The 14,411-nt window shown below is 38.0% G+C and overlaps 1 non-coding gene across 1 annotated transcript; it reads left to right on the top strand.

Moving 5' to 3' along the window:
• Nucleotides 1-14,057: 14,057 nt before the first annotated feature.
• TRNAQ-CUG (transfer RNA glutamine (anticodon CUG)) lies at nucleotides 14,058-14,129 on the top strand. The gene has a single exon. It is a non-coding gene; the product is annotated as a tRNA-Gln (tRNA).
• Nucleotides 14,130-14,411: the final 282 nt, after the last annotated feature.

The following is a 14,411-nucleotide window of genomic DNA, read 5'->3' as shown; positions in this document are numbered from 1 at the left end:
GTTATGCCAGTGAAAAGAAACAGGGGTGGGGATAAGTAAGGAAGGAAGGCTTATGGCTATATAGTGGAGAGTTACCACTCCTGGCTACCTCCTACCTCCTAATGATAGCTCCATTGTCTTCTGGTATTGCTAGCTGCACTCTGCATCATTTCATACAGGACTTCTCTTTTTTTTTCTGAAGTCTCTTATTTCATAATTTCTTAGAGTATAATAATATTTAGTTACATCTATATATATGTAAACACACACAAATTATTGTGTGTATATATACATATGTATATATATGAAATATGTATCATATACATGTAATATATATGTTTATGCACATAAATTATTATATAGGTATACGTATGGGGCAGCCAGGTGGCACAATGATTAGGTTTGGAATAGGGAAGACTCAATTTCATGAGTTCAAATCCAGTCTCAGATGCTTACTAGCTATGTGACCCTGGGTAAGTCAAGTAACCCTGTCTGCCTCAGTTTCTCATCTGTAAAATGAACTAGAGAAGGAAATGGCAAAGCACTCCAGTATCTTTGCCAAGAAATCCTACTAAGGGGTCATGAAGAGTTGGACTTGACTGAAATGACTTAACAACAACAATATCTATCTATATCTCTCTCTATATATGTATATATATGTGTGTGTATGTGTGTTCAATATAGATATTTTGTGTGAATTATATATATATATACACATGTATATTATGTCTATATAGCATATATGTATATATATTTGTATATATATACATATATAAATATGAGAAAGAGACCATGTGCATTCTACACACACACACACACACACACACACACACACACACACACACACACACACACACACATACTCTAATTTGTTCAGTAATTCTCCATATATATAGATACATATGCCCTTGTAGTTTCTTCGCAACCTGAAAAGAGTAGCTATAAGTGTATTAATTTTTTTTTATAAAATAAGTATCTGACTTTTTTCTCTTTGATTTCTTTGGAGTATAGGTCCATTGGGGTTGGTTTTGATCCCATACTTACGCTTTTTTTTTTTTTAAAAGGCAATCAGAGTTAAATGACTTGCCCAGTCACACAGCTAGTAAGTATCTGAAGCCATATTTGAACTCTGGGCCTCCTGACTCCAGGGCTGGTGCTTCATCCACTATGCCACCTAGCTGCACCTCCTTATACTTTTCTTGATAAGCCTGAGAAGCAATAAAGTACAGAGGAAAACAAATCCTGACTGAAACTTAGAATCTAATGATCTTGGATTATTCAGTTTCTTCATTTATAAAGTGAGAGGTTTCAGTTCAATTCAACAATCCTTTATTAAGCACCCCCTAGAATCTATGTTTAGGGGCAGTATATAGAGTGCCAGACCTAGAGCCAGGAAGATTCATCTTCCTGAATTCAGATCTGGCCCAACACACCTTACTAGCTGTATAACCTTGGACAAGTCATTTAACCCTATTTTCCTTAGTTTCCTTATCTGTAAAATGAACTGGAGAAGGAAACAGTAATTCATGTCAGTATCTTTGCCAATAAAACCCCAGATGGACTCAAGAAGAGCCAGACACAACTGAACAACAACGCAATGTATGTTTGGGGGATATGAAACCCAAATAGTCTTTGTTCTTACAGGGTTTGTGCTGTGTTGGTTTTATTGAGCTAGATGATCTCTAGTGTTCCTTTTAGCTCTAAATCTATGATTTTATGATCCCTAAGATTTACTCTACTCCTGTTCAGAGGAGGCAGGGAGAGGGGTGTGCTGGGAGAGAAAGGGGTCTACATGTACTAAGTCCATGGATTTAGACATGGCTGGGGGGTGGGAGGAGGGATGCAATGCAAGTGAGGCATGACCTACTAGGCTTAATGAACAGGGGTATGAGAGTCTCTGAATTTGTAGCTGTGTCAGTGCACATGAGAGAACGGATGAATTATTTTGTGTGTAAAATGTAGATAAGGTGACTTTTTTTTTAATCCAGACCTGTGATTTCATTGGTTTAGGGCACTTTCAATATACTACCAATGTGTAACATAGAGCCTTAATGATGTCCCCTTGACCTGCCCAGGGTCACACAGTCATAACATCTGAGATGGTGCTTGAATCCATAGCTTCCTGTCTCTGCATCAGACTCAGTATCCCTTCTGTCAGACATGACTGTTTTCAGTTTATTTAGCACATATGTTCCCAAATAACTAACACCTGGCATTCAAACTCATCTGATTTTTTGCTTTTTTGGCCTTCCACAAAGTCCAACTTAAAGACAAAGTAAAGAATGATCACAAAGAGTGAATCCAGGGTGGAGATGAGCCAGATAATGACCTAGTCTTGGATCCAACTAGTGTGAAAAGAGCCAAAATGTAGGGTGTGCTTCCTCAGCCCATAAAGATTTATCACTAGGACGGAAGGGAAGGCATCTTAATTAGCAATGAAGGAAACTTTCAAGAAATCATTATTTTCTTAAATTCCTTTAATTTGTTACTGATGATTTTAGTTACAGTGGAGTTGGCTACGAAGCAGATGATTTTATCCGAGCAGGAGGTAAATAACATATGACAGATGTGTGTTCATTAGTACACAGATTCACATACTTTGTATCCCAAGAAGCTGTAGAGGTGGGGGCTCAGGTGATTGAGCTGAGTGATTCAGGATCTCTTTAGCTCTAATCCTATCCCTGACACTAGCTTGGAGCATGAGCTTTTACAAAACAGTGAACCTCAGACCTAGGTTCCTCCCTCTGTGAAATCTCATTATTCTGGTTGCTATTATTATTTAACACTCATTACCCTCCCATGGTTTTCTAGGCAGGATAACAGTTGTATCCCCTCCTTTCTCACAAGGCTAGTATGAAGTTTTAACTAGCAAGAGATAGGAATTATGAGTAATGTCACTGAATTCTTTTCAAATATGAGAGATTTCGGAAAAGTATAAGTATTTAGTAGAAATTTCAAGGTAAAAATTAAGGGCTCCTTTTTTTAAAATGAAAATTCTAACACTGGATGTCCAAATATTTAGCATGGCCACTCAAAAATATGTAAAAGATTTAGTTCTTTAGTATTTTTTTCTTTTCCTTCTCTGAAAATGGAAATGCTTTTTGTACTTCTGAGTTCTGAAATCCTTTTTAAAAGTTATTACAGTATTTAACCTTAGGAAGGGCCCGTGATGTGATTGTCAGGACCAGACAAGTTAGCAGGAGGGAGGTGGTTTAATAGATAGAGTGTAGGAATTCAAGTCAGAAAGACCTGGTTCTAATTCCTGTCTTTGGTATTTACAAGTTGTGTCCATGTAAAAATCACTTAAAAATATCCTTAAACCTCAGTTTTCCCACCTATAAAATGGGGGTAAAAATGCCTAGAGGATCTACCTCATAATAGTTGTTGGGAATCTCAAATGAGATAAAGTATATAGAACACTTTGAAAGCTTTAACATACTATATAAATATTAGCTTTTGTTCCTGTTAGGTTAAGGGTTTGAGAAAGTTCTTGAGTTGATTAAGAGTTCAGTGAGCAAGCGATAAGCATACCTGTCCATAGAGTCTTGAGGTCAAAGGTTAGCAGACAATGCTTCAGCAATTTGATTGGTATAGTCATAGGTGAGTAATCAGACATGAATAGCTAGCTAGACCTGAACCTTAATGTACATAGTCTACCTGGTAGATCCTGAACATGCCAAGGACTTTGCAAAATTCTATAGCAGATGAGAAACAGTCTAAATAGTTTCTGGATCATAGAATTAGAATTATAAAGGACCTTGGACATCATCTTGTCAAACTCTCTTGTTTTTTAGATGATGAAACTGCTGCCTTGGGAGGTTGTGACTTTTCAGCATGATATAAATAGTAAACATCAGAGATGGCATTTGAGCCCTGGTTCTCAGACTCAAGGTCCTAGTGATTTTTCTACTATACCACACTGATGATACAAAAAAAATTTTTGTGGCAACAAAAGTAAGGTTGTGGAGGTGAAAACCTCCTAGTTATGCACAGCATTTATTAAATTGTGTGGGAAAAGTTTAAGAAGTCTTGATCTGGGGATTCCAGAAACTCAGAGGAAGGATTTGAACTCCCTGTGTTCCTGACTCCAAGTCCAGTGTACTATACTCATCATACCTCTCCCCCTAACTGGTTCACTTAGGCCCAAAGTCTTCTGACCACTATTGTTTGTCCTTGAAGAGGATTATGGCATGAGGAAGATGATGCCATGACTTGCAAGTGAATTGGATTTAAGTGAGGGAGGGTTGTGCAAAGTCACCAGCCTCATTTTTTCCTCTGGAGTCTTCTAGGTCCAGTGTCAAGCTATAGATGAGGATGACAGGAAATGACCCCCTTCTGATCACTAGTCTAACATTAATAGCCAAGCCATGAGCAGTATAAAATTTTCTGAAGTCTAGTCTTTCTAAGTGCTAATAGGAATGGAAGGACAAATGGACTCAGTAGCTTGTTTTCCAATGGAACCTAGGTAGCACAATGGATAGAGCACTGGGACTGAAGGCAGAAAGTCTGGAGTTCAAATATGGCCTTAGGTACTTATTGACTATGTGACCCTAAGCAAGCTACTTACCCTTTGCCTGCTTCAGTTTCCTCAATTGTAAAATGGGAATGAAAATAACACCTATGTCTTAGGGCTGTTGTTAGGACCAAAATAGGTAGTATTTTTAAGGTTCTTGGCACAGAGTCAGAACTTAATAAATGTTTGTCCTTTTCCCTTCCTTAATGGCATGGAGGCAAAGGTTTTGATTTTGAAAGGTTCCTGAAATCTTATTCAAAATGGCTACCACTAACTGTTAGAAATTGAGTTTGGCATGAGACAGCTGGTCTCTGAGCTGTTATTCACCACAGGGGGCTACTTCCAGTATGTTAGATTCAGAAAATACGTCAAACATTGAACAAGTAGTGATGGGGAAACAAAATACTGGTTTGTTTCTTCAGTTGATTTCTTCAGTTTTGTTTTCAGGAAACATCCCTCTTATAAAGATCTCACTTGAACTTTTGTGACTTGCAAAGAGAGAAAAATACCCTGTACTTTTAAGAATCTTAACATGTTCCTCAATTCAATTATGTTTTTTCTTAATACATGGTACATGCCCAGCATTGTTTTTAGGGACATGTTCAAAAGATGTAAAATACAGGTCTTTCCCTCAGAGAGCTTACAATCAGGTTGGGAGAAACTACACACATAAAATGGTAGGTAGGCCATATAAATGCCCAAATGAGTCATATTGACAGGTTCCATAGAAATTCAGAGATGGGATAAAGTAGTCTGGAGCAAAGACCATGAAGGAAGGTTTTATGGAAGAGCAAGAATCTGAGGTAGGCCTTAAAATGTGGTTAGACTTTGGATAAAAGGCAGAATGAATAATTATGAACCTCTCCCTCTAGAAATCTAATACCATCCTTTCCCCTTCTTGCCCTTTCCTATTCTGCTTTAATAAATAAATGTGTTGAGTATCTACTCTGTGTAAAGTACTTCAGAGGATTCAAAGATAAGATCAAAATTTAGAGGAGGAATGGAAGCCTCTCTAATCTACCCACACAAATTACAGATAAAGAAACTGAGGCCCAGATAGGGGTAAATGACTTGTTTATCATTCATAGAGAGAGTGAATATTCAAGGATGGTACTGGGGTTATGAACTTTGGTGAACTGGGAGGAAGATGGTGCCCTTGGCAGTAATAGGGAAGTTTGTAAAAGGGTGCATTTGGGGAGAAATCTAATGAGTTCTGTTTGGAACATGATTAGTATGAGATGTCTATGGGATGCCCAGTTGAACATTTCAAATAGGTAATTTGTGATGTGTGACTGGAGCTCAGCAGAATGTACAAATAGATTTGGGATTTATCTACATGGATGTAATAATTGATCAGTTAGAGCTGATGAGGTAACCAAGTGAGAAACTGTGGAGTGGAAAGAAGGTTGTAGAACACTGTGATAGCCCCCACAGATGCAGAGTGAAGAAGGGGGTGACATGGATGATAAGAAATTGAGTAACAGTTAGATAGGGAGGAGAAACAGGCGAGAACAGTATCACAAGGTTCCTTCTTGAACTACGTATGAGGTTATTGTCCTTAAAAAACCTTAGCAGAGATGTTTTGACTTTCATTTATTTGGAATACACTATGTATAGCTAGAACCATGATTTAAATGAATGAATATTGTGGAAATATTTTTTAAAAATTCCTTGTTTGTTAGAAAATATTATGAAACAATATTTCTCTGACTGAATAAAGGAACTTTTCTTACTTCTCTGTTTAAAGGTGGGATAGGGTAATTACCAGAAATTTAACCCAGAGTTCTCTTTTTCTAGAGAAGATCCTTTCCCACACCTGAAGTGATCAGGAAATTGACACATCTAAAGGCCATCTCCTTTTCTTTATCCCATGAAAAGATTAGATTAGGAGCCTCCCCAGGGGAAGTTCCCATCATTTAAGTGAAAGGGAAGCATTCTCTGTCTCTCCAAATCATTGAGATTCTCAATGTAGATATCTATAAGGAGCCCCTTTAATTCTTCTAGAGGAGTGATCCCGGAGGAAAGAGATAGTGTTCAACAATGATGAATATTAACGCAGAAATATATTGTTATATGTTAAATCACAACTACATTGTGATTTTCTTGGCAGAGATACTGGAGTGGTTTGTCATTTCCTTCTCCAGCTCCTTTTACAGATGGAGAACTGAAGTAAATAGGGTTAAGGGACTTGCTCAGAGTCATACCTAGTAAAAGTCTGAGGCTGGATTTGAATTTAGGCCTTTCTGATTCTCGTCTTGGTGTTCCGTCTAATGTGCTACCTAACTGCTCTGGATTCCTGTAAATATTTCCCCAAATAGTACAGTCATGTTGGAGGCCTTGGGATTCCATTCTGGAATTCCATTCTATTCATGTCATTCTGAACACCTGTCTCTTAGCCAGAAATGACTTAGAATCGGATTAAAGTCAAATTAAATAAAATTATTATTGCAGACTGGTACCTAAAATTCAGAATACAATATTGATTGTTTTTCTTCAACAACAAATTGGTTAATTCTACTTCGGAATCCTTCAGGAATGGAAAGAGGATATCCAGGGAAATCTTAGGCATTATCCTCAAAAATTTAATGCAAGGACAGAATATGTTTCTTTCAGTATTTTCCTGAGGGAAAATTTGGGGACATCTAAGATCCTTTCCAGGTTTGATGTCTATGATGTTATTTTATTTCTAACAATGTAAAGTGCTTTGCAAACCTTAAAGTGATATAGAAATGTTTATTGTTGTTGTTACCCAGAATTTCTTTGGTTACCATTGCTCCTTCTGAAAAAGGATTGGGAACTTTTCAGAGACATTGCTGAAATCTCTTTTCAAAGTTTCTTCTCAGGGAGATCCTAAGTCCAGTCTCACTGTTGCTTTCTTTAGCTTCTCCTGTTTGTAGAAAGGAAGTATTGTATTTACTCTACATTTCAGCTTTCTCAGAACTCCCTTCCTACTGACTTCAGGAATAGGTCTCATGTGGAAGTTAACTATTTCCGTCAAACCCAGAGCACATGTTCACAGAGACAACTAAGACAACAAAGCTTTTTGGGAGGTAAACACGTCTGGGGCTGAGATTTCATTTCCTCAGGGCCTAAGGTTTTTGGCTGGTTATTTTTTCTTATCTGCATAGAGAGGCATTGAATAATTCGGACCAGCTTTTGCAATAGATGAAGTAAAATATTCTGAGTGAAATCCAGTGAATGGGGAGAACATCTGCATGAATTTATGAAACTCAGTTAATCTGAAAAGCAAAGATCAATATCAGAATTCATCAGAAATCATGGCAGATGTGATTAACAATTGGTTCATTGCCTACCACTCTAAAAGAAATTCTAGAGGTCTGCTAGAAGACCAGAGCCTATAGGGATGCTAAGACATGTGTTCATTCATATTGTGGCAGATTAAGTTAAAATTGCAAGATTAGGTGTAAAACTAGAAGAAGGAACATTACATATCCTTTTATCAATTACGAAGACTGAAATGCATGTCAAATGAAGTCTAATGGTAGAAGTAGGATTTTGGAAGTCAGAGGAAAAAAATTTTTTTTTTCCATTTAGGGCAAAACAAGTTGGAGGTATGGGAATGAAGCACTTTAGGAGATAAAAGGTGGCACTTCTCTGTCTACTCAGCCTTTGTGGTTGTTCAGTTGTGAACTTTTTGTGGCATCATTACAGGGTTTCTTGGCAAAGATACTACAGTGGTTTGCCTTTTCCTTATTGGATGGATTAAGGCAAAGAGAGGTCAAGTGACTTGCCCAAGGCCATGCAGCCAGGAAGTATCTGAGGCTGAATTTGGACTTCAATCTTCCTGACTCCAGGCCTAGCACTCTATCCACTGAGCTACCTAGTGGCCCTCATCCTCTGCTAGGTGGCAATACTATTCTACTCTCCTCTCCAGAGGACTTCCTTCCCTTCTAATCCCCTTTAGACTCAAAGATATGGGATGAAACAAAAAGGAAGTTCTCCCTCTGAGTTGACATTGAAGATAAATGCCTACCTTCCCTGTTTTAGTTATACCTTAGGTGGCAGGTTCCTAAATGAAGGAAATGAGAAGGTTTAGTGATTTGATTTTGTAGTCCCAAGTGTCAGAGAGGCATATGGTATATTCTGGGAGAAAAGTAGGAAATAAGAGTGGAACAGTTGAACAAATAGCATTAGTGAAGCAAATGGAGCTCAAAGGAGGAGAGAAAACAGACTAGGAGAATAAATGCACAAAGGACTGGGTGGCAGCTCATAGTGCCTTGATGGGCATTTTTTCTATACTGAATAACAGGAATTAGTCGACATCACTTTAAAAAGCCTGTATAAATCTAGGGGTTTGGAGTGGGAGAGCGAGTATGTTAGGCCACACGATAAACTTGGCAAGGTAATTTCATGAGCAAATTTGTTGTGCACATGTACACAGACCAAGCAGACAAGAGCCTAGCTCTATCTATCTGGAATTAATTGTGGCATCTGTCAGGGGACCCCACAGTTCTAACACAGGTGTCAGGTGGAGTGCATGCCAGGAGTTTCCCTCTGGGCTACTCCCAAATGATTTGTGAGAGTGGCTGCTAGCACTCAAAACTATTTTCCTTCTGGCTCATCACACCTAAAGGCATGTAGAATGTTAGAGCAGAAAAGACCCTTAAAAAGTCTTTTTCTCCACCCAACCTCATCTCAAAGATAAAGTCATCATGGTTCCCTAAAGAATGTGACTTGGATAAGGTCACATACAAGTTGATACTGTTGAACCGGGACAGATGACAAGGTGTCCTGACAATCAGACAAGTAATCTTTCCAATGTGCCACAATGTCTCTGAACCAAGATGCGGACTCCAATTCCATATCTCCATATTAATGTAGCATTCATTACATTAATTTAAAAAAAAGCACTTTGATGAGGGGAAAGAGTATGAATTTGGAATTAGAGGGCCTAGGTTTGAATCCCTGGCACTGTTACTTACCACCTGTGTGACCACAGGCAATCCACTTCTCCATGCTGAGCTTTAGTTTTGTCATCCATGAATGATGGAATTGGACTAGATGACCCTTCGAGTCCTTTCAGCTCTAAAATGTGATCACATGGTTTATGCATGTAGGTCTGGGTTCATATCAGAATCAATCTTCTCTCAGGGACTGAGCCTAATCTAACCATGAAATGAATTATGACTTTAAAAAGGCATTTATTAAGTATTTACTATGTGCAAAGCACTGTGCTAATTTCTAGAGATACATATATAAAAGCAACACTTTCCTTCTCCTAAAGGAGTTCTCAATCTAACATGGTGAGACAACTCAGAACCTTCAATTTAAGTAAGTTGTAAAGGTCTAGTGTTCCTTAGTTACAGTGTCATTTCATTTCCAATGGTAAAACCACATCCATTTGTGATGCTAAAGTATTTGACCATGCAAAGGACTTTGCTGGTGGGAACTTTCTTTTTTGGATCTTCAGTATTCAGGGGTGCCCAGGTGGCAGAGTGAGAGTACCTTCAGAGGAAGTTGCCAAGTTGTATCACTACAGAAGTTGCTTTCCTGGATGATGGCAATTAAGGCAGGCCTGAAGAAAGAATGGTGGATGCTCTGAGGGTTCCTGGAGCTCTTGAGTTTACCTCTGTGTAGGCGGTAGTTGGTTAGCAGTTAGTGCGGTTGGGACAGGAGTCTTTCTCCATAGGAGTTGCTCCCCTTGAAATAATATACAGTTCATGTGATCTGTGATCCCCTCCCCTCCATACCATCTAGCTTTTATGACACACCAACTTGAAATGGACTGGATAGGCAGCTTATACAGTCAAAGATGATGATGTTTTTCATTTTTGTTTTTTTCCCTAAATTTTATTTACTTTTTTCCAAATTTATTTATTTGTTTTCAATGTTTTAACAATCACTTCCATAAGTTTTAGGTTTTATCCCTCTTCCTCCCTCAAGGGACCTTTATAGTATCAGCCTTTACACCTAGATTATGTACCCATTTGGACTTTATTCCAAGATACTTTGTCAGGCATTGGTCTATGCCCAGTTTCCGCCACACGATTTTCCAGCTTTCCCAGCAGTTTTTGTCAAACAGCAAGTTCTCATCCCAGAAGCTGGGGTCCTTGGGTTTGTCAAACAGTAGACTGATGTGGTCATTGACTACTGTGAAAGACCATGATTTGAAAAAAAAAATACTGTGAAAGAGCATGATTAAAAAAAAAAACCCATCATTATTGTTGTTATTATTTAAAAATTGAACATCTAAAATGAATAGCACTGATGCAAATGTATAAAATTGTATTTAGGAAACCTCAGGGGAGATTATAGAAACAAGTTCTTAAAGAACCAGGACTAGAACCCAAGACTTCCAGTTCTCATCTTTAGCCAAATATTTAAGATCCTCATATTTTGACCCTGAAGGACTTTTCTTTCTATCAATGCTCTTTTCATCTGGATCTCCTCTCACTGACTTCAGCTTGTCTACACCCCTGTAGGCAGCCTTCCCTTGATAACCCCAGCACAAACTGCTTTTCCATTTTTCTGGATACAGATAGCATCTTCCTTTATATGTCCTTTGTAATTAATTTGAGTATTTATGATAGTCAAAATGACTTTTTCACTCAAAGTTGTCGTTAAAACAATATTGCTTTTACTCTACACCATATTCTCTTGGTTCAGCTCATTTCACTTTCCATTATTTTGTACAAGTCTATCCATGTTTTTCTAAGATCATTGGGCTCATCATTTCTTATAGCACAGTGGTATTCCATCATGATCATATGCCACAACTTGTTCAGCCATTCCCCAGTTGACGGGCATACTCATAATTTCCAGTTCTTTGTCACTACAGAGCTGAAATAAATATTTTAGAACATGTAGATGTAAGTTATTTGTCCCCATTGGACTTTAATTTTCTCATCTATGCTATCAGGTTTGACCAGATTTGATTTATTTTTGGATTTTTTTCTCTAGTTCATAGCTCTTGAACTCCCATGTAGTGACTGTCAAAACAGCCCAGGTGACTCAAAAATTCAAAGCAAAAGACATTGATGGCAACTTTATAGGAAGGCAGTAACAAGGAAATGGATCAGATAACTAAAGCTCTCAATAACCACTCCTAGTTCCTATAGACTTTCATATTTCTGGGACTGTGAGCCAAATCTCCATTCATGTATCCCAAATACAATGGGAGGCATGGTCCTTAAGAGAAAAAAATTGATTTCTTTTGACTGGATAAAGAGGCCATTTTCTGCCTCATTTCTTACCTCACCTTAATCACTGAATGGGCTTTGCCTCAATGGACCTATTAGCTTAAAATGACCAAGGTGTCCCACTGTATCCAGGGCCATCTCCAGTCATTCTGATGTGTATCTGGCCACTGAACCCAGATGACTATGGGGGAGAAAGCGAAGCTGGTGACTTTGCTCAGGTCTCCCTCACTTAAATCCAACTCACTTGCAAGTCATGGCATCACCTCCCTGATGTCGTGGTTATCTTTGAGAACTACGGACAAATGACAACTGTTGGTCAACAAATCAACTAGCAAACACTTATTAAGTGCTGTTCTATACCAGACACTGTGTTAAACACTGGGGATATAAATACAGAGAATAGCAGTGCCCAAGGAGCTTACATTTGAAGGGGAGAGAAAACAAGTATTACTATGTCTTCACACAGAGGAAAAATAAATAACTAAAAAGTAGCTTAATAAAAGTCAATTTGGGAAGGAAGGTTCCAGAATTTGGGGTTCTAATCATACAGTTCCACTAATTAATAGCTGTGACATCTTGGACAAATCAGCATTTCTATGTCTTCATTCCCTCCATGAAAGAATAATATTTCTCTTAGCGGCCGGGGAGTTTTGAGGATCAAAGTTAAGCTGAGGAATATGTGCCATACTTGCTTGATAACAGATCAATTCAGCTGTTTAAAGGACAAAGTCTCTATGCGCCAGAGTTTATATGGCTTAAGGTTTGCAAAGTGTTTTACATATATATCTCATTTAATCCTCACAACAACCCTGTGAAGGGGGTACTATTATCTTTCTTTAACATGCATGGGAAATGAAGCTTGAAGAGATTGATGACTTGCTCAGGGTTATGTAGCTAAAAGTGTCTGAGACAGGTTTTGAACTCAAGTCTTCCTGACTCCAGGTCCAGCAGTCTGTCTAGTTGGGCTAAAATGTGCTACTTTGACCACATCATTATCATTGTATCCCAGTGCTCCCCAAATCTGGAACATTTCGTGGCATCTGTATCACAGAAGCTTTTACCAAATGAGAGATAATCCCAGGGAGAATGAAGTGAGAAATGTAGACTCTATCAGCAGAAATACACTAATCAGTTGATAGAACCTACTAATTGCCCACTGGGAATCAACCTTAGAGGAGAGGGAAGCATTAGAGTTTAACAGATCATAAGAACATATCACCTGGAAACTGTAGCAACATACGAAGCCAAGTAGGCACTGACATTTATTGCTTCTGCTGCTACTTCTACTGCTACTACTACTACTACTACTACTACAGGCAGTTAACAGCCTATTGCAAACAGATCATCAAGAACTTCTCATTCTATACTGAGACTACTAGAGGGTCACTATAGATACAGAATAACCTGCTAGGTGGATGAGAGCTTCACTTTCAGCTTCATTAGATGCTAGCTTTGAGTATGTTGAAATCCCTGTACTGAAACTCCAAAGAGAAGATAAGTGACTGGCAAGTCTTGAGCATTTGCTATAGCTGGCCACAAATCCATGGCTTTCTCTTGGAGAGTTCTTGGAGGGGAGAGATGCTGAAGAACTACATCAGTGTGAACATTAACAAAGTAAATGAAAATTTTCCAAAAGAAGGCACAAATAAATTCTTTTTGCCTAAGTGTTTTGCACATAGCAGGTACTCAATGACCATTTATCAAATGAGAAGAAAGTAGTTTAGGCATCCACTCTAGGTTTTACTCTTTACTATTCCACAAGGGAAAAACAGTGCCCAAAATGCTTTTCATTGAAAATTTTTCATATTATCTTAATTACTTCAGAGTTGTATGATTAGTGTGTATTTGTCCTTCATTGCCAAAGAAGACCATGCCATCAGAGATAATGACATGACTTTCACTTGACTTTGTTTTGAGTGAGGGTGGGCTGTGCAGGTCACCAGCCTCACTTCTCCTCCAGAACCATCTGAATACAGTGACCAGATATTCATCAGGATGACTGGAGATGACCCAGGATGAAGCAACTGAGGTTAAGTGATTTGCCCAAGGTCACACAACTAGTGAATGTTGTATGATTATTGAAAACATGAAAAGCAGATCTTTTTGAAACAAATATATCTCAGTGTTACAAGCTTTCTTTTTTCAATTTTTTATTTTCCTATTTAATGTAGTGAATATTTAGCTACAGGAGAGAATTTGAGTTTACAGGTTAAAAGAAAAGTGACAAGGGGTTGAAAAGAAATGCTAACATACATTATTCAGATCTTTTCTATACTATAAATTTATTATCTTTTTAAAAGGAATTCATTATGAGCTTAATATTAAATAAGGCCAAGTCAACTAAACATTCCTTTTAAGACTGCAATATAGCAAATTCTTTCTAACTGGGAATTAATTTTGATTATGGTTTCATGGTGCAATGGTTAACACTCTGGACTCTGAATCCAGAAATCTGAGTTCAAATCTTGGTGGAACCTAATCAGCTATTCTACATGACTAACCAAGAATTGCACAAGAAATGAAGTGTGAAGGATATTATTGGAGCCTTGTCTGACTAAAAAGATGGGTCAGTCATGTGGAGAGAGCAAGGGATAACTACTGAAAAGATTTTGCACTCCATTTTCAGCCATACCATGTCAAGAATATTCGAGAAACAGCAAGAGAGCAGCAAATATTTAACAACTGCCTCTAAAAAAAAGTGACTCATTTTTAAGTTTTATCTTCCTCATTAACATTTTTTCCATCACTTTCTTAATTCT

The sequence above is a fragment of the Notamacropus eugenii genome, chromosome 2, assembly GCF_028372415.1.
Source record: "Notamacropus eugenii isolate mMacEug1 chromosome 2, mMacEug1.pri_v2, whole genome shotgun sequence".
NCBI classification, from domain to species: domain Eukaryota; kingdom Metazoa; phylum Chordata; class Mammalia; order Diprotodontia; family Macropodidae; genus Notamacropus; species Notamacropus eugenii.
This window is presented reverse-complemented; position numbering and strand designations above follow the sequence as displayed.